Raw genomic sequence first — 17,887 nt, 5'->3', positions numbered from 1 at the left:
GCCGCCTTCTGGCTGAAAGTCACATCTGGCTGGGAAGTGGTAGTTGGGAAGTCAGTTTTCAGGGGCAATGTCCGCTAGGTGTACGTGCATGCCTAGGGTTCCCACACTGCCCAGAACACCAAGGTTCCCTTCACACAGCTCTTCCGTCACGGTAGCTCTGCAGGAGAGAGCTCGTGAAACTAGGCCTTTCTTGGCTCGGGAAGTGACGACCTGTTCGCAGGCCTCTTGTACTGGCGTCTGCAGAGCCCCACACTTGCTGTGCGAGGGAGGCCTAAAAACGCAATCTCGGGGCTGCCTTTCCTCCCTCCAAGGAAGACAGCCTGCCCGGCCGCTTTCTGGCTGAAAGTCACATCTGGCTGGGAAGTGGTAGTTGGGAAGTCAGTTTTCAGGGGCAATGTCCGCTAGGTGTACGTGCATGCCTAGGGTTCCCACACTGCCCAGAACACCAAGGTTCCCTTCACACAGCTCTTCCGTCACGGTAGCTCTGCAGGAGAGAGCTCGCGAAACTAGGCCTTTCTTGGCTCGGGAAGTGACGACCTGTTTGCAGGCCTCTTGTACTGGCGTCTGCAGAGCCCCACACTTGCTGTGCGAGGGAGGCCTAAAAACCCAATCTCGGGGCTGCCTTTCCTCCCTCCAAGGAAGAGAGCCTGCCCGGCCGCCTTCTGGCTGAAAGTCACATCTGGCTGGGAAGTGGTAGTTGGGAAGTCAGTTTTCAGGGGCAATGTCCGCTAGGTGTACGTGCATGCCTAGGGTTCCCACACTGCCCAGAACACCAAGGTTCCCTTCACACAGCTCTTCCGTCACGGTAGCTCTGCAGGAGAGAGCTCGCAAAACTAGGCCTTTCTTGGCTCGGGAAGTGAATGGCTGTTTGCAGGCCTCTTGTACTGGCTTCTGCAGAGCCCCACACTTGCTGTGCGAGGGAGGCCTAAAAACCCCATCTCTGGGGCTGCCTTTCCTCCCTCCAAGGAAGAGAGCCGGCTCAGCCGCCTTCAAGCTGAAAGTCACATTGGGCTGGGAAGTGCTAGATGGGAAGTTAGTTTTCAGGGGCCATAGCCGCTGGGTGCACCTGTATGTGTACAGCCCCGATACTGCCCGGGAACATCAAGGCTCCCTCCACACAGCTCTGCCTTCACGTTAGCTCTGCAGGAGAGAGCTCGCGAAACTAGGCCTTTCTTGACTCGGGAAGTGAGGACCTGTTCGCAGACATATGGACCTGGCGTTTCCAGAGCTCCACGTTGCCTGCGCGCGGGAGGCCTGAAAACTCACTCCCTGGGGCTGCCTTTCCTCCCTCCAAGGAAGAGAGCCTGCCCGGCCGCCTTCGGGCTGAAAGTCAAATCTGGCTGGGAAGTGGTAGTTGGGAAGTCAGTTTTCAGGGGCCATGCCTGCTGGCTGCACGTTCACAGCTAGGCCTCCCACACTGCCCGGGAACATCAAGGCTCCCTCCACACAGCTCTTTCTTCACGTTTGCTCTGCAGGAGAGAGCTCGCGAAACTAGGCCTTTCTTGACTCGGGAAGTGAGGACCTGCTCCCAGACCTATGGACCGGGCGTTTCCAGAGCTCCACGTTGCCTGCGCGCGGGAGGCCTGAAAACTCACTCTCTGGGGCTGCCTTTCCTCCCTCCAAGGAAGAGAGCCTGCCCGGCCACCTTCTGGCTGAAAGTCACATCTGGCTGGGAAGTGGTAGTTGGGAAGTCAGTTTTCAGGGGCAATGTCCGCTAGGTGTACGTGCATGCCTAGGGTTCCCACACTGCCCAGAACACCAAGGTTCCCTTCACACAGCTCTTCCGTCACGGTAGCTCTGCAGGAGAGAGCTCGCGAAACTAGGCCTTTCTTGGCTCGGGAAGTGACTACCTGTTTGCAGGCCTCTTGTACTGGCGTCTGCAGAGCCCCACACTTGCTGTGCGAGGGAGGCCTAAAAACCCAATCTCGGGGCTGCCTTTCCTCCCTCCAAGGAAGACAGCCTGCCCGGCCGCTTTCTGGCTGAAAGTCACATCTGGCTGGGAAGTGGTAGTTGGGAAGTCAGTTTTCAGGGGCAATGTCCGCTAGGTGTACGTGCATGCCTAGGGTTCCCACACTGCCCAGAACACCAAGGTTCCCTTCACACAGCTCTTCCGTCACGGTAGCTCTGCAGGAGAGAGCTCGCGAAACTAGGCCTTTCTTGGCTCGGGAAGTGACGACCTGTTTGCAGGCCTCTTGTACTGGCGTCTGCAGAGCCCCACACTTGCTGTGCGAGGGAGGCCTAAAAACCCAATCTCGGGGCTGCCTTTCCTCCCTCCAAGGAAGAGAGCCTGCCCGGCCGCCTTCTGGCTGAAAGTCACATCTGGCTGGGAAGTGGTAGTTGGGAAGTCAGTTTTCAGGGGCAATGTCCGCTAGGTGTACGTGCATGCCTAGGGTTCCCACACTGCCCAGAACACCAAGGTTCCCTTCACACAGCTCTTCCGTCACGGTAGCTCTGCAGGAGAGAGCTCGCAAAACTAGGCCTTTCTTGGCTCGGGAAGTGAATGCCTGTTTGCAGGCCTCTTGTACTGGCTTCTGCAGAGCCCCACACTTGCTGTGCGAGGGAGGCCTAAAAACCCCATCTCTGGGGCTGCCTTTCCTCCCTCCAAGGAAGAGAGCCGGCTCGGCCGCCTTCAAGCTGAAAGTCACATTGGGCTGGGAAGTGCTAGATGGGAAGTTAGTTTTCAGGGGCCATAGCCGCTGGGTGCACCTGTATGTGTACAGCCCCGATACTGCCCGGGAACATCAAGGCTCCCTCCACACAGCTCTGCCTTCACGTTAGCTCTGCAGGAGAGAGCTCGCGAAACTAGGCCTTTCTTGACTCGGGAAGTGAGGACCTGCTCGCAGACCTATGGACCGGGCGTTTCCAGAGCTCCACGTTGCCTGCGCGCGGGAGGCCTGAAAACTCACTCCCTGGGGCTGCCTTTCCTCCCTCCAAGGAAGAGAGCCTGCCCGGCCGCCTTCTGGCTGAAAGTCAAATCTGGCTGGGAAGTGGTAGTTGGGAAGTCAGTTTTCAGGGGCCATGCCTGCTGGCTGCACGTTCACAGCTAGGCCTCCCACACTGCCCGGGAACATCAAGGCTCCCTCCACACAGCTCTTTCTTCACGTTTGCTCTGCAGGAGAGAGCTCGCGAAACTAGGCCTTTCTTGACTCGGGAAGTGAGGACCTGCTCCCAGACCTATGGACCGGGCGTTTCCAGAGCTCCACGTTGCCTGCGCGCGGGAGGCCTGAAAACTCACTCTCTGGGGCTGCCTTTCCTCCCTCCAAGGAAGAGAGCCTGCCCGGCCGCCTTCTGGCTGAAAGTCACATCTGGCTGGGAAGTGGTAGTTGGGAAGTCAGTTTTCAGGGGCAATGTCCGCTAGGTGTACGTGCATGCCTAGGGTTCCCACACTGCCCAGAACACCAAGGTTCCCTTCACACAGCTCTTCCGTCACGGTAGCTCTGCAGGAGAGAGCTCGTGAAACTAGGCCTTTCTTGGCTCGGGAAGTGACGACCTGTTCGCAGGCCTCTTGTACTGGCGTCTGCAGAGCCCCACACTTGCTGTGCGAGGGAGGCCTAAAAACGCAATCTCGGGGCTGCCTTTCCTCCCTCCAAGGAAGACAGCCTGCCCGGCCGCTTTCTGGCTGAAAGTCACATCTGGCTGGGAAGTGGTAGTTGGGAAGTCAGTTTTCAGGGGCAATGTCCGCTAGGTGTACGTGCATGCCTAGGGTTCCCACACTGCCCAGAACACCAAGGTTCCCTTCACACAGCTCTTCCGTCACGGTAGCTCTGCAGGAGAGAGCTCGCGAAACTAGGCCTTTCTTGGCTCGGGAAGTGACGACCTGTTTGCAGGCCTCTTGTACTGGCGTCTGCAGAGCCCCACACTTGCTGTGCGAGGGAGGCCTAAAAACCCAATCTCGGGGCTGCCTTTCCTCCCTCCAAGGAAGAGAGCCTGCCCGGCCGCCTTCTGGCTGAAAGTCACATCTGGCTGGGAAGTGGTAGTTGGGAAGTCAGTTTTCAGGGGCAATGTCCGCTAGGTGTACGTGCATGCCTAGGGTTCCCACACTGCCCAGAACACCAAGGTTCCCTTCACACAGCTCTTCCGTCACGGTAGCTCTGCAGGAGAGAGCTCGCAAAACTAGGCCTTTCTTGGCTCGGGAAGTGAATGCCTGTTTGCAGGCCTCTTGTACTGGCTTCTGCAGAGCCCCACACTTGCTGTGCGAGGGAGGCCTAAAAACCCCATCTCTGGGGCTGCCTTTCCTCCCTCCAAGGAAGAGAGCCGGCTCGGCCGCCTTCAAGCTGAAAGTCACATTGGGCTGGGAAGTGCTAGATGGGAAGTTAGTTTTCAGGGGCCATAGCCGCTGGGTGCACCTGTATGTGTACAGCCCCGATACTGCCCGGGAACATCAAGGCTCCCTCCACACAGCTCTGCCTTCACGTTAGCTCTGCAGGAGAGAGCTCGCGAAACTAGGCCTTTCTTGACTCGGGAAGTGAGGACCTGCTCGCAGACCTATGGACCGGGCGTTTCCAGAGCTCCACGTTGCCTGCGCGCGGGAGGCCTGAAAACTCACTCCCTGGGGCTGCCTTTCCTCCCTCCAAGGAAGAGAGCCTGCCCGGCCGCCTTCTGGCTGAAAGTCAAATCTGGCTGGGAAGTGGTAGTTGGGAAGTCAGTTTTCAGGGGCCATGCCTGCTGGCTGCACGTTCACAGCTAGGCCTCCCACACTGCCCGGGAACATCAAGGCTCCCTCCACACAGCTCTTTCTTCACGTTTGCTCTGCAGGAGAGAGCTCGCGAAACTAGGCCTTTCTTGACTCGGGAAGTGAGGACCTGCTCCCAGACCTATGGACCGGGCGTTTCCAGAGCTCCACGTTGCCTGCGCGCGGGAGGCCTGAAAACTCACTCTCTGGGGCTGCCTTTCCTCCCTCCAAGGAAGAGAGCCTGCCCGGCCGCCTTCTGGCTGAAAGTCACATCTGGCTGGGAAGTGGTAGTTGGGAAGTCAGTTTTCAGGGGCAATGTCCGCTAGGTGTACGTGCATGCCTAGGGTTCCCACACTGCCCAGAACACCAAGGTTCCCTTCACACAGCTCTTCCGTCACGGTAGCTCTGCAGGAGAGAGCTCGTGAAACTAGGCCTTTCTTGGCTCGGGAAGTGACGACCTGTTCGCAGGCCTCTTGTACTGGCGTCTGCAGAGCCCCACACTTGCTGTGCGAGGGAGGCCTAAAAACGCAATCTCGGGGCTGCCTTTCCTCCCTCCAAGGAAGACAGCCTGCCCGGCCGCTTTCTGGCTGAAAGTCACATCTGGCTGGGAAGTGGTAGTTGGGAAGTCAGTTTTCAGGGGCAATGTCCGCTAGGTGTACGTGCATGCCTAGGGTTCCCACACTGCCCAGAACACCAAGGTTCCCTTCACACAGCTCTTCCGTCACGGTAGCTCTGCAGGAGAGAGCTCGCGAAACTAGGCCTTTCTTGGCTCGGGAAGTGACGACCTGTTTGCAGGCCTCTTGTACTGGCGTCTGCAGAGCCCCACACTTGCTGTGCGAGGGAGGCCTAAAAACCCAATCTCGGGGCTGCCTTTCCTCCCTCCAAGGAAGAGAGCCTGCCCGGCCGCCTTCTGGCTGAAAGTCACATCTGGCTGGGAAGTGGTAGTTGGGAAGTCAGTTTTCAGGGGCAATGTCCGCTAGGTGTACGTGCATGCCTAGGGTTCCCACACTGCCCAGAACACCAAGGTTCCCTTCACACAGCTCTTCCGTCACGGTAGCTCTGCAGGAGAGAGCTCGCAAAACTAGGCCTTTCTTGGCTCGGGAAGTGAATGGCTGTTTGCAGGCCTCTTGTACTGGCTTCTGCAGAGCCCCACACTTGCTGTGCGAGGGAGGCCTAAAAACCCCATCTCTGGGGCTGCCTTTCCTCCCTCCAAGGAAGAGAGCCGGCTCAGCCGCCTTCAAGCTGAAAGTCACATTGGGCTGGGAAGTGCTAGATGGGAAGTTAGTTTTCAGGGGCCATAGCCGCTGGGTGCACCTGTATGTGTACAGCCCCGATACTGCCCGGGAACATCAAGGCTCCCTCCACACAGCTCTGCCTTCACGTTAGCTCTGCAGGAGAGAGCTCGCGAAACTAGGCCTTTCTTGACTCGGGAAGTGAGGACCTGTTCGCAGACCTATGGACCTGGCGTTTCCAGAGCTCCACGTTGCCTGCGCGCGGGAGGCCTGAAAACTCACTCCCTGGGGCTGCCTTTCCTCCCTCCAAGGAAGAGAGCCTGCCCGGCCGCCTTCGGGCTGAAAGTCAAATCTGGCTGGGAAGTGGTAGTTGGGAAGTCAGTTTTCAGGGGCCATGCCTGCTGGCTGCACGTTCACAGCTAGGCCTCCCACACTGCCCGGGAACATCAAGGCTCCCTCCACACAGCTCTTTCTTCACGTTTGCTCTGCAGGAGAGAGCTCGCGAAACTAGGCCTTTCTTGACTCGGGAAGTGAGGACCTGCTCCCAGACCTATGGACCGGGCGTTTCCAGAGCTCCACGTTGCCTGCGCGCGGGAGGCCTGAAAACTCACTCTCTGGGGCTGCCTTTCCTCCCTCCAAGGAAGAGAGCCTGCCCGGCCACCTTCTGGCTGAAAGTCACATCTGGCTGGGAAGTGGTAGTTGGGAAGTCAGTTTTCAGGGGCAATGTCCGCTAGGTGTACGTGCATGCCTAGGGTTCCCACACTGCCCAGAACACCAAGGTTCCCTTCACACAGCTCTTCCGTCACGGTAGCTCTGCAGGAGAGAGCTCGCGAAACTAGGCCTTTCTTGGCTCGGGAAGTGACTACCTGTTTGCAGGCCTCTTGTACTGGCGTCTGCAGAGCCCCACACTTGCTGTGCGAGGGAGGCCTAAAAACCCAATCTCGGGGCTGCCTTTCCTCCCTCCAAGGAAGACAGCCTGCCCGGCCGCTTTCTGGCTGAAAGTCACATCTGGCTGGGAAGTGGTAGTTGGGAAGTCAGTTTTCAGGGGCAATGTCCGCTAGGTGTACGTGCATGCCTAGGGTTCCCACACTGCCCAGAACACCAAGGTTCCCTTCACACAGCTCTTCCGTCACGGTAGCTCTGCAGGAGAGAGCTCGCGAAACTAGGCCTTTCTTGGCTCGGGAAGTGACGACCTGTTTGCAGGCCTCTTGTACTGGCGTCTGCAGAGCCCCACACTTGCTGTGCGAGGGAGGCCTAAAAACCCAATCTCGGGGCTGCCTTTCCTCCCTCCAAGGAAGAGAGCCTGCCCGGCCGCCTTCTGGCTGAAAGTCACATCTGGCTGGGAAGTGGTAGTTGGGAAGTCAGTTTTCAGGGGCAATGTCCGCTAGGTGTACGTGCATGCCTAGGGTTCCCACACTGCCCAGAACACCAAGGTTCCCTTCACACAGCTCTTCCGTCACGGTAGCTCTGCAGGAGAGAGCTCGCAAAACTAGGCCTTTCTTGGCTCGGGAAGTGAATGCCTGTTTGCAGGCCTCTTGTACTGGCTTCTGCAGAGCCCCACACTTGCTGTGCGAGGGAGGCCTAAAAACCCCATCTCTGGGGCTGCCTTTCCTCCCTCCAAGGAAGAGAGCCGGCTCGGCCGCCTTCAAGCTGAAAGTCACATTGGGCTGGGAAGTGCTAGATGGGAAGTTAGTTTTCAGGGGCCATAGCCGCTGGGTGCACCTGTATGTGTACAGCCCCGATACTGCCCGGGAACATCAAGGCTCCCTCCACACAGCTCTGCCTTCACGTTAGCTCTGCAGGAGAGAGCTCGCGAAACTAGGCCTTTCTTGACTCGGGAAGTGAGGACCTGCTCGCAGACCTATGGACCGGGCGTTTCCAGAGCTCCACGTTGCCTGCGCGCGGGAGGCCTGAAAACTCACTCCCTGGGGCTGCCTTTCCTCCCTCCAAGGAAGAGAGCCTGCCCGGCCGCCTTCTGGCTGAAAGTCAAATCTGGCTGGGAAGTGGTAGTTGGGAAGTCAGTTTTCAGGGGCCATGCCTGCTGGCTGCACGTTCACAGCTAGGCCTCCCACACTGCCCGGGAACATCAAGGCTCCCTCCACACAGCTCTTTCTTCACGTTTGCTCTGCAGGAGAGAGCTCGCGAAACTAGGCCTTTCTTGACTCGGGAAGTGAGGACCTGCTCCCAGACCTATGGACCGGGCGTTTCCAGAGCTCCACGTTGCCTGCGCGCGGGAGGCCTGAAAACTCACTCTCTGGGGCTGCCTTTCCTCCCTCCAAGGAAGAGAGCCTGCCCGGCCACCTTCTGGCTGAAAGTCACATCTGGCTGGGAAGTGGTAGTTGGGAAGTCAGTTTTCAGGGGCAATGTCCGCTAGGTGTACGTGCATGCCTAGGGTTCCCACACTGCCCAGAACACCAAGGTTCCCTTCACACAGCTCTTCCGTCACGGTAGCTCTGCAGGAGAGAACTCGCAAAACTAGGCCTTTCTTGGCTCGGGAAGTGAATGCCTGTTTGCAGGCCTCTTGTACTGGCTTCTGCAGAGCCCCACACTTGCTGTGCGAGGGAGGCCTAAAAACCCCATCTCTGGGGCTGCCTTTCCTCCCTCCAAGGAAGAGAGCCGGCTCGGCCGCCTTCAAGCTGAAAGTCACATTGGGCTGGGAAGTGCTAGATGGGAAGTTAGTTTTCAGGGGCCATAGCCGCTGGGTGCACCTGTATGTGTACAGCCCCGATACTGCCCGGGAACATCAAGGCTCCCTCCACACAGCTCTCCCTTCACGTTAGCTCTGCAGGAGAGAGCTCGCGAAACTAGGCCTTTCTTGGCTCGGGAAGTGACGACCTGTTTGCAGGCCTCTTGTACTGGCGTCTGCAGAGCCCCACACTTGCTGTGCGAGGGAGGCCTAAAAACCCAATCTCGGGGCTGCCTTTCCTCCCTCCAAGGAAGACAGCCTGCCCGGCCGCTTTCTGGCTGAAAGTCAAATCTGGCTGGGAAGTGGTAGTTGGGAAGTCAGTTTTCAGGGGCCATGGCTGCTGGCTGCACTTTTACAGCTAGGCCTCCCACACTGCCCGGGAACATCAAGGCTCCCTCCACACAGCTCTTTCTTCACGTTTGCTCTGCAGGAGAGAGCTCGCGAAACTAGGCCTTTCTTGACTCGGGAAGTGAGGACCTGCTCCCAGACCTATGGACCGGGCGTTTCCAGAGCTCCACGTTGCCTGCGCGCGGGAGGCCTGAAAACTCACTCTCTGGGGCTGCCTTTCCTCCCTCCAAGGAAGAGAGCCTGCCCGGCCGCCTTCTGGCTGAAAGTCACATCTGGCTGGGAAGTGGTAGTTGGGAAGTCAGTTTTCAGGGGCAATGTCCGCTAGGTGTACGTGCATGCCTAGGGTTCCCACACTGCCCAGAACACCAAGGTTCCCTTCACACAGCTCTTCCGTCACGGTAGCTCTGCAGGAGAGAGCTCGCAAAACTAGGCCTTTCTTGGCTCGGGAAGTGAATGCCTGTTTGCAGGCCTCTTGTACTGGCTTCTGCAGAGCCCCACACTTGCTGTGCGAGGGAGGCCTAAAAACCCCATCTCTGGGGCTGCCTTTCCTCCCTCCAAGGAAGAGAGCCGGCTCGGCCGCCTTCAAGCTGAAAGTCACATTGGGCTGGGAAGTGCTAGATGGGAAGTTAGTTTTCAGGGGCCATAGCCGCTGGGTGCACCTGTATGTGTACAGCCCCGATACTGCCCGGGAACATCAAGGCTCCCTCCACACAGCTCTGCCTTCACGTTAGCTCTGCAGGAGAGAGCTCGCGAAACTAGGCCTTTCTTGACTCGGGAAGTGAGGACCTGCTCGCAGACCTATGGACCGGGCGTTTCCAGAGCTCCACGTTGCCTGCGCGCGGGAGGCCTGAAAACTCACTCCCTGGGGCTGCCTTTCCTCCCTCCAAGGAAGAGAGCCTGCCCGGCCGCCTTCTGGCTGAAAGTCAAATCTGGCTGGGAAGTGGTAGTTGGGAAGTCAGTTTTCAGGAGCCATGGCTGCTGGCTGCACGTTTACAGCTAGGCCTCCCACACTGCCCGGGAACATCAAGGCTCCCTCCACACAGCTCTTTCTTCACGTTTGCTCTGCAGGAGAGAGCTCGCGAAACTAGGCCTTTCTTGACTCGGGAAGTGAGGACCTGCTCCCAGACCTATGGACCGGGCGTTTCCAGAGCTCCACGTTGCCTGCGCGCGGGAGGCCTGAAAACTCACTCTCTGGGGCTGCCTTTCCTCCCTCCAAGGAAGAGAGCCTGCCCGGCCGCCTTCTGGCTGAAAGTCACATCTGGCTGGGAAGTGGTAGTTGGGAAGTCAGTTTTCAGGGGCAATGTCCGCTAGGTGTACGTGCATGCCTAGGGTTCCCACACTGCCCAGAACACCAAGGTTCCCTTCACACAGCTCTTCCGTCACGGTAGCTCTGCAGGAGAGAGCTCGCGAAACTAGGCCTTTCTTGGCTCGGGAAGTGACGACCTGTTTGCAGGCCTCTTGTACTGGCGTCTGCAGAGCCCCACACTTGCTGTGCGAGGGAGGCCTAAAAACCCAATCTCGGGGCTGCCTTTCCTCCCTCCAAGGAAGAGAGCCTGCCCGGCCGCCTTCTGGCTGAAAGTCACATCTGGCTGGGAAGTGGTAGTTGGGAAGTCAGTTTTCAGGGGCAATGTCCGCTAGGTGTACGTGCATGCCTAGGGTTCCCACACTGCCCAGAACACCAAGGTTCCCTTCACACAGCTCTTCCGTCACGGTAGCTCTGCAGGAGAGAGCTCGCAAAACTAGGCCTTTCTTGGCTCGGGAAGTGAATGCCTGTTTGCAGGCCTCTTGTACTGGCTTCTGCAGAGCCCCACACTTGCTGTGCGAGGGAGGCCTAAAAACCCCATCTCTGGGGCTGCCTTTCCTCCCTCCAAGGAAGAGAGCCGGCTCGGCCGCCTTCAAGCTGAAAGTCACATTGGGCTGGGAAGTGCTAGATGGGAAGTTAGTTTTCAGGGGCCATAGCCGCTGGGTGCACCTGTATGTGTACAGCCCCGATACTGCCCGGGAACATCAAGGCTCCCTCCACACAGCTCTGCCTTCACGTTAGCTCTGCAGGAGAGAGCTCGCGAAACTAGGCCTTTCTTGACTCGGGAAGTGAGGACCTGCTCGCAGACCTATGGACCGGGCGTTTCCAGAGCTCCACGTTGCCTGCGCGCGGGAGGCCTGAAAACTCACTCCCTGGGGCTGCCTTTCCTCCCTCCAAGGAAGAGAGCCTGCCCGGCCGCCTTCTGGCTGAAAGTCAAATCTGGCTGGGAAGTGGTAGTTGGGAAGTCAGTTTTCAGGGGCCATGCCTGCTGGCTGCACGTTCACAGCTAGGCCTCCCACACTGCCCGGGAACATCAAGGCTCCCTCCACACAGCTCTTTCTTCACGTTTGCTCTGCAGGAGAGAGCTCGCGAAACTAGGCCTTTCTTGACTCGGGAAGTGAGGACCTGCTCCCAGACCTATGGACCGGGCGTTTCCAGAGCTCCACGTTGCCTGCGCGCGGGAGGCCTGAAAACTCACTCTCTGGGGCTGCCTTTCCTCCCTCCAAGGAAGAGAGCCGGCTCGGCCGCCTTCAAGCTGAAAGTCACATTGGGCTGGGAAGTGCTAGATGGGAAGTTGGTTTTCAGGGGCCATAGCCGCTGGGTGCACCTGTATGTGTACAGCCCCGATACTGCCCGGGAACATCAAGGCTCCCTCCACACAGCTCTTTCTTCACGTTTGCTCTGCAGGAGAGAGCTCGCGAAACTAGGCCTTTCTTGACTCGGGAAGTGAGGACCTGCTCCCAGACCTATGGACCGGGCGTTTCCAGAGCTCCACGTTGCCTGCGCGCGGGAGGCCTGAAAACTCACTCTCTGGGGCTGCCTTTCCTCCCTCCAAGGAAGAGAGCCGGCTCGGCCGCCTTCAAGCTGAAAGTCACATTGGGCTGGGAAGTGCTAGATGGGAAGTTGGTTTTCAGGGGCCATAGCCGCTGGGTGCACCTGTATGTGTACAGCCCCGATACTGCCCGGGAACATCAAGGCTCCCTCCACACAGCTCTTTCTTCACGTTTGCTCTGCAGGAGAGAGCTCGCGAAACTAGGCCTTTCTTGACTCGGGAAGTGAGGACCTGCTCCCAGACCTATGGACCGGGCGTTTCCAGAGCTCCACGTTGCCTGCGCGCGGGAGGCCTGAAAACTCACTCTCTGGGGCTGCCTTTCCTCCCTCCAAGGAAGAGAGCCTGCCCGGCCGCCTTCTGGCTGAAAGTCACATCTGGCTGGGAAGTGGTAGTTGGGAAGTCAGTTTTCAGGGGCAATGTCCGCTAGGTGTACGTGCATGCCTAGGGTTCCCACACTGCCCAGAACACCAAGGTTCCCTTCACACAGCTCTTCCGTCACGGTAGCTCTGCAGGAGAGAGCTCGCGAAACTAGGCCTTTCTTGGCTCGGGAAGTGACGACCTGTTTGTAGGCCTCTTGTACTGGCGTCTGCAGAGCCCCACACTTGCTGTGCGAGGGAGGCCTAAAAACCCAATCTCGGGGCTGCCTTTCCTCCCTCCAAGGAAGAGAGCCTGCCCGGCCGCCTTCTGGCTGAAAGTCACATCTGGCTGGGAAGTGGTAGTTGGGAAGTCAGTTTTCAGGGGCAATGTCCGCTAGGTGTACGTGCATGCCTAGGGTTCCCACACTGCCCAGAACACCAAGGTTCCCTTCACACAGCTCTTCCGTCACGGTAGCTCTGCAGGAGAGAGCTCGCGAAACTAGGCCTTTCTTGGCTCGGGAAGTGACGACCTGTTTGCAGGCCTCTTGTACTGGCGTCTGCAGAGCCCCACACTTGCTGTGCGAGGGAGGCCTAAAAACCCAATCTCGGGGCTGCCTTTCCTCCCTCCAAGGAAGAGAGCCTGCCCGGCCGCCTTCTGGCTGAAAGTCACATCTGGCTGGGAAGTGGTAGTTGGGAAGTCAGTTTTCAGGGGCAATGTCCGCTAGGTGTACGTGCATGCCTAGGGTTCCCACACTGCCCAGAACACCAAGGTTCCCTTCACACAGCTCTTCCGTCACGGTAGCTCTGCAGGAGAGAGCTCGCGAAACTAGGCCTTTCTTGGCTCGGGAAGTGACGACCTGTTTGTAGGCCTCTTGTACTGGCGTCTGCAGAGCCCCACACTTGCTGTGCGAGGGAGGCCTAAAAACCCAATCTCGGGGCTGCCTTTCCTCCCTCCAAGGAAGAGAGCCTGCCCGGCCGCCTTCTGGCTGAAAGTCACATCTGGCTGGGAAGTGGTAGTTGGGAAGTCAGTTTTCAGGGGCAATGTCCGCTAGGTGTACGTGCATGCCTAGGGTTCCCACACTGCCCAGAACACCAAGGTTCCCTTCACACAGCTCTTCCGTCACGGTAGCTCTGCAGGAGAGAGCTCGCGAAACTAGGCCTTTCTTGGCTCGGGAAGTGACGACCTGTTTGCAGGCCTCTTGTACTGGCGTCTGCAGAGCCCCACACTTGCTGTGCGAGGGAGGCCTAAAAACCCAATCTCGGGGCTGCCTTTCCTCCCTCCAAGGAAGAGAGCCTGCCCGGCCGCCTTCTGGCTGAAAGTCACATCTGGCTGGGAAGTGGTAGTTGGGAAGTCAGTTTTCAGGGGCAATGTCCGCTAGGTGTACGTGCATGCCTAGGGTTCCCACACTGCCCAGAACACCAAGGTTCCCTTCACACAGCTCTTCCGTCACGGTAGCTCTGCAGGAGAGAGCTCGCAAAACTAGGCCTTTCTTGGCTCGGGAAGTGAATGCCTGTTTGCAGGCCTCTTGTACTGGCTTCTGCAGAGCCCCACACTTGCTGTGCGAGGGAGGCCTAAAAACCCCATCTCTGGGGCTGCCTTTCCTCCCTCCAAGGAAGAGAGCCGGCTCGGCCGCCTTCAAGCTGAAAGTCACATTGGGCTGGGAAGTGCTAGATGGGAAGTTAGTTTTCAGGGGCCATAGCCGCTGGGTGCACCTGTATGTGTACAGCCCCGATACTGCCCGGGAACATCAAGGCTCCCTCCACACAGCTCTGCCTTCACGTTAGCTCTGCAGGAGAGAGCTCGCGAAACTAGGCCTTTCTTGACTCGGGAAGTGAGGACCTGCTCCCAGACCTATGGACCGGGCGTTTCCAGAGCTCCACGTTGCCTGCGCGCGGGAGGCCTGAAAACTCACTCCCTGGGGCTGCCTTTCCTCCCTCCAAGGAAGAGAGCCTGCCCGGCCGCCTTCTGGCTGAAAGTCAAATCTGGCTGGGAAGTGGTAGTTGGGAAGTCAGTTTTCAGGAGCCATGGCTGCTGGCTGCACGTTTACAGCTAGGCCTCCCACACTGCCCGGGAACATCAAGGCTCCCTCCACACAGCTCTTTCTTCACGTTTGCTCTGCAGGAGAGAGCTCGCGAAACTAGGCCTTTCTTGACTCGGGAAGTGAGGACCTGCTCCCAGACCTATGGACCGGGCGTTTCCAGAGCTCCACGTTGCCTGCGCGCGGGAGGCCTGAAAACTCACTCTCTGGGGCTGCCTTTCCTCCCTCCAAGGAAGAGAGCCTGCCCGGCCGCCTTCTGGCTGAAAGTCACATCTGGCTGGGAAGTGGTAGTTGGGAAGTCAGTTTTCAGGGGCAATGTCCGCTAGGTGTACGTGCATGCCTAGGGTTCCCACACTGCCCAGAACACCAAGGTTCCCTTCACACAGCTCTTCCGTCACGGTAGCTCTGCAGGAGAGAGCTCGCGAAACTAGGCCTTTCTTGGCTCGGGAAGTGACGACCTGTTTGCAGGCCTCTTGTACTGGCGTCTGCAGAGCCCCACACTTGCTGTGCGAGGGAGGCCTAAAAACCCAATCTCGGGGCTGCCTTTCCTCCCTCCAAGGAAGAGAGCCTGCCCGGCCGCCTTCTGGCTGAAAGTCACATCTGGCTGGGAAGTGGTAGTTGGGAAGTCAGTTTTCAGGGGCAATGTCCGCTAGGTGTACGTGCATGCCTAGGGTTCCCACACTGCCCAGAACACCAAGGTTCCCTTCACACAGCTCTTCCGTCACGGTAGCTCTGCAGGAGAGAGCTCGCAAAACTAGGCCTTTCTTGGCTCGGGAAGTGAATGCCTGTTTGCAGGCCTCTTGTACTGGCTTCTGCAGAGCCCCACACTTGCTGTGCGAGGGAGGCCTAAAAACCCCATCTCTGGGGCTGCCTTTCCTCCCTCCAAGGAAGAGAGCCGGCTCGGCCGCCTTCAAGCTGAAAGTCACATTGGGCTGGGAAGTGCTAGATGGGAAGTTAGTTTTCAGGGGCCATAGCCGCTGGGTGCACCTGTATGTGTACAGCCCCGATACTGCCCGGGAACATCAAGGCTCCCTCCACACAGCTCTGCCTTCACGTTAGCTCTGCAGGAGAGAGCTCGCGAAACTAGGCCTTTCTTGACTCGGGAAGTGAGGACCTGCTCGCAGACCTATGGACCGGGCGTTTCCAGAGCTCCACGTTGCCTGCGCGCGGGAGGCCTGAAAACTCACTCCCTGGGGCTGCCTTTCCTCCCTCCAAGGAAGAGAGCCTGCCCGGCCGCCTTCTGGCTGAAAGTCAAATCTGGCTGGGAAGTGGTAGTTGGGAAGTCAGTTTTCAGGGGCCATGCCTGCTGGCTGCACGTTCACAGCTAGGCCTCCCACACTGCCCGGGAACATCAAGGCTCCCTCCACACAGCTCTTTCTTCACGTTTGCTCTGCAGGAGAGAGCTCGCGAAACTAGGCCTTTCTTGACTCGGGAAGTGAGGACCTGCTCCCAGACCTATGGACCGGGCGTTTCCAGAGCTCCACGTTGCCTGCGCGCGGGAGGCCTGAAAACTCACTCTCTGGGGCTGCCTTTCCTCCCTCCAAGGAAGAGAGCCTGCCCGGCCACCTTCTGGCTGAAAGTCACATCTGGCTGGGAAGTGGTAGTTGGGAAGTCAGTTTTCAGGGGCAATGTCCGCTAGGTGTACGTGCATGCCTAGGGTTCCCACACTGCCCAGAACACCAAGGTTCCCTTCACACAGCTCTTCCGTCACGGTAGCTCTGCAGGAGAGAACTCGCAAAACTAGGCCTTTCTTGGCTCGGGAAGTGAATGCCTGTTTGCAGGCCTCTTGTACTGGCTTCTGCAGAGCCCCACACTTGCTGTGCGAGGGAGGCCTAAAAACCCCATCTCTGGGGCTGCCTTTCCTCCCTCCAAGGAAGAGAGCCGGCTCGGCCGCCTTCAAGCTGAAAGTCACATTGGGCTGGGAAGTGCTAGATGGGAAGTTAGTTTTCAGGGGCCATAGCCGCTGGGTGCACCTGTATGTGTACAGCCCCGATACTGCCCGGGAACATCAAGGCTCCCTCCACACAGCTCTCCCTTCACGTTAGCTCTGCAGGAGAGAGCTCGCGAAACTAGGCCTTTCTTGGCTCGGGAAGTGACGACCTGTTTGCAGGCCTCTTGTACTGGCGTCTGCAGAGCCCCACACTTGCTGTGCGAGGGAGGCCTAAAAACCCAATCTCGGGGCTGCCTTTCCTCCCTCCAAGGAAGACAGCCTGCCCGGCCGCTTTCTGGCTGAAAGTCAAATCTGGCTGGGAAGTGGTAGTTGGGAAGTCAGTTTTCAGGGGCCATGGCTGCTGGCTGCACTTTTACAGCTAGGCCTCCCACACTGCCCGGGAACATCAAGGCTCCCTCCACACAGCTCTTTCTTCACGTTTGCTCTGCAGGAGAGAGCTCGCGAAACTAGGCCTTTCTTGACTCGGGAAGTGAGGACCTGCTCCCAGACCTATGGACCGGGCGTTTCCAGAGCTCCACGTTGCCTGCGCGCGGGAGGCCTGAAAACTCACTCTCTGGGGCTGCCTTTCCTCCCTCCAAGGAAGAGAGCCTGCCCGGCCGCCTTCTGGCTGAAAGTCACATCTGGCTGGGAAGTGGTAGTTGGGAAGTCAGTTTTCAGGGGCAATGTCCGCTAGGTGTACGTGCATGCCTAGGGTTCCCACACTGCCCAGAACACCAAGGTTCCCTTCACACAGCTCTTCCGTCACGGTAGCTCTGCAGGAGAGAGCTCGCAAAACTAGGCCTTTCTTGGCTCGGGAAGTGAATGCCTGTTTGCAGGCCTCTTGTACTGGCTTCTGCAGAGCCCCACACTTGCTGTGCGAGGGAGGCCTAAAAACCCCATCTCTGGGGCTGCCTTTCCTCCCTCCAAGGAAGAGAGCCGGCTCGGCCGCCTTCAAGCTGAAAGTCACATTGGGCTGGGAAGTGCTAGATGGGAAGTTAGTTTTCAGGGGCCATAGCCGCTGGGTGCACCTGTATGTGTACAGCCCCGATACTGCCCGGGAACATCAAGGCTCCCTCCACACAGCTCTGCCTTCACGTTAGCTCTGCAGGAGAGAGCTCGCGAAACTAGGCCTTTCTTGACTCGGGAAGTGAGGACCTGCTCGCAGACCTATGGACCGGGCGTTTCCAGAGCTCCACGTTGCCTGCGCGCGGGAGGCCTGAAAACTCACTCCCTGGGGCTGCCTTTCCTCCCTCCAAGGAAGAGAGCCTGCCCGGCCGCCTTCTGGCTGAAAGTCAAATCTGGCTGGGAAGTGGTAGTTGGGAAGTCAGTTTTCAGGAGCCATGGCTGCTGGCTGCACGTTTACAGCTAGGCCTCCCACACTGCCCGGGAACATCAAGGCTCCCTCCACACAGCTCTTTCTTCACGTTTGCTCTGCAGGAGAGAGCTCGCGAAACTAGGCCTTTCTTGACTCGGGAAGTGAGGACCTGCTCCCAGACCTATGGACCGGGCGTTTCCAGAGCTCCACGTTGCCTGCGCGCGGGAGGCCTGAAAACTCACTCTCTGGGGCTGCCTTTCCTCCCTCCAAGGAAGAGAGCCTGCCCGGCCGCCTTCTGGCTGAAAGTCACATCTGGCTGGGAAGTGGTAGTTGGGAAGTCAGTTTTCAGGGGCAATGTCCGCTAGGTGTACGTGCATGCCTAGGGTTCCCACACTGCCCAGAACACCAAGGTTCCCTTCACACAGCTCTTCCGTCACGGTAGCTCTGCAGGAGA

The sequence above is a fragment of the Giraffa tippelskirchi genome, chromosome 9, assembly GCF_054371585.1.
Source record: "Giraffa tippelskirchi isolate mGirTip1 chromosome 9, T2T-mGirTip1v1.2.pri, whole genome shotgun sequence".
Lineage (NCBI taxonomy): Eukaryota > Metazoa > Chordata > Mammalia > Artiodactyla > Giraffidae > Giraffa > Giraffa tippelskirchi.
The sequence above is the reverse complement of the archived record's forward strand: the minus strand, read 5'-3'. Positions refer to the sequence as shown.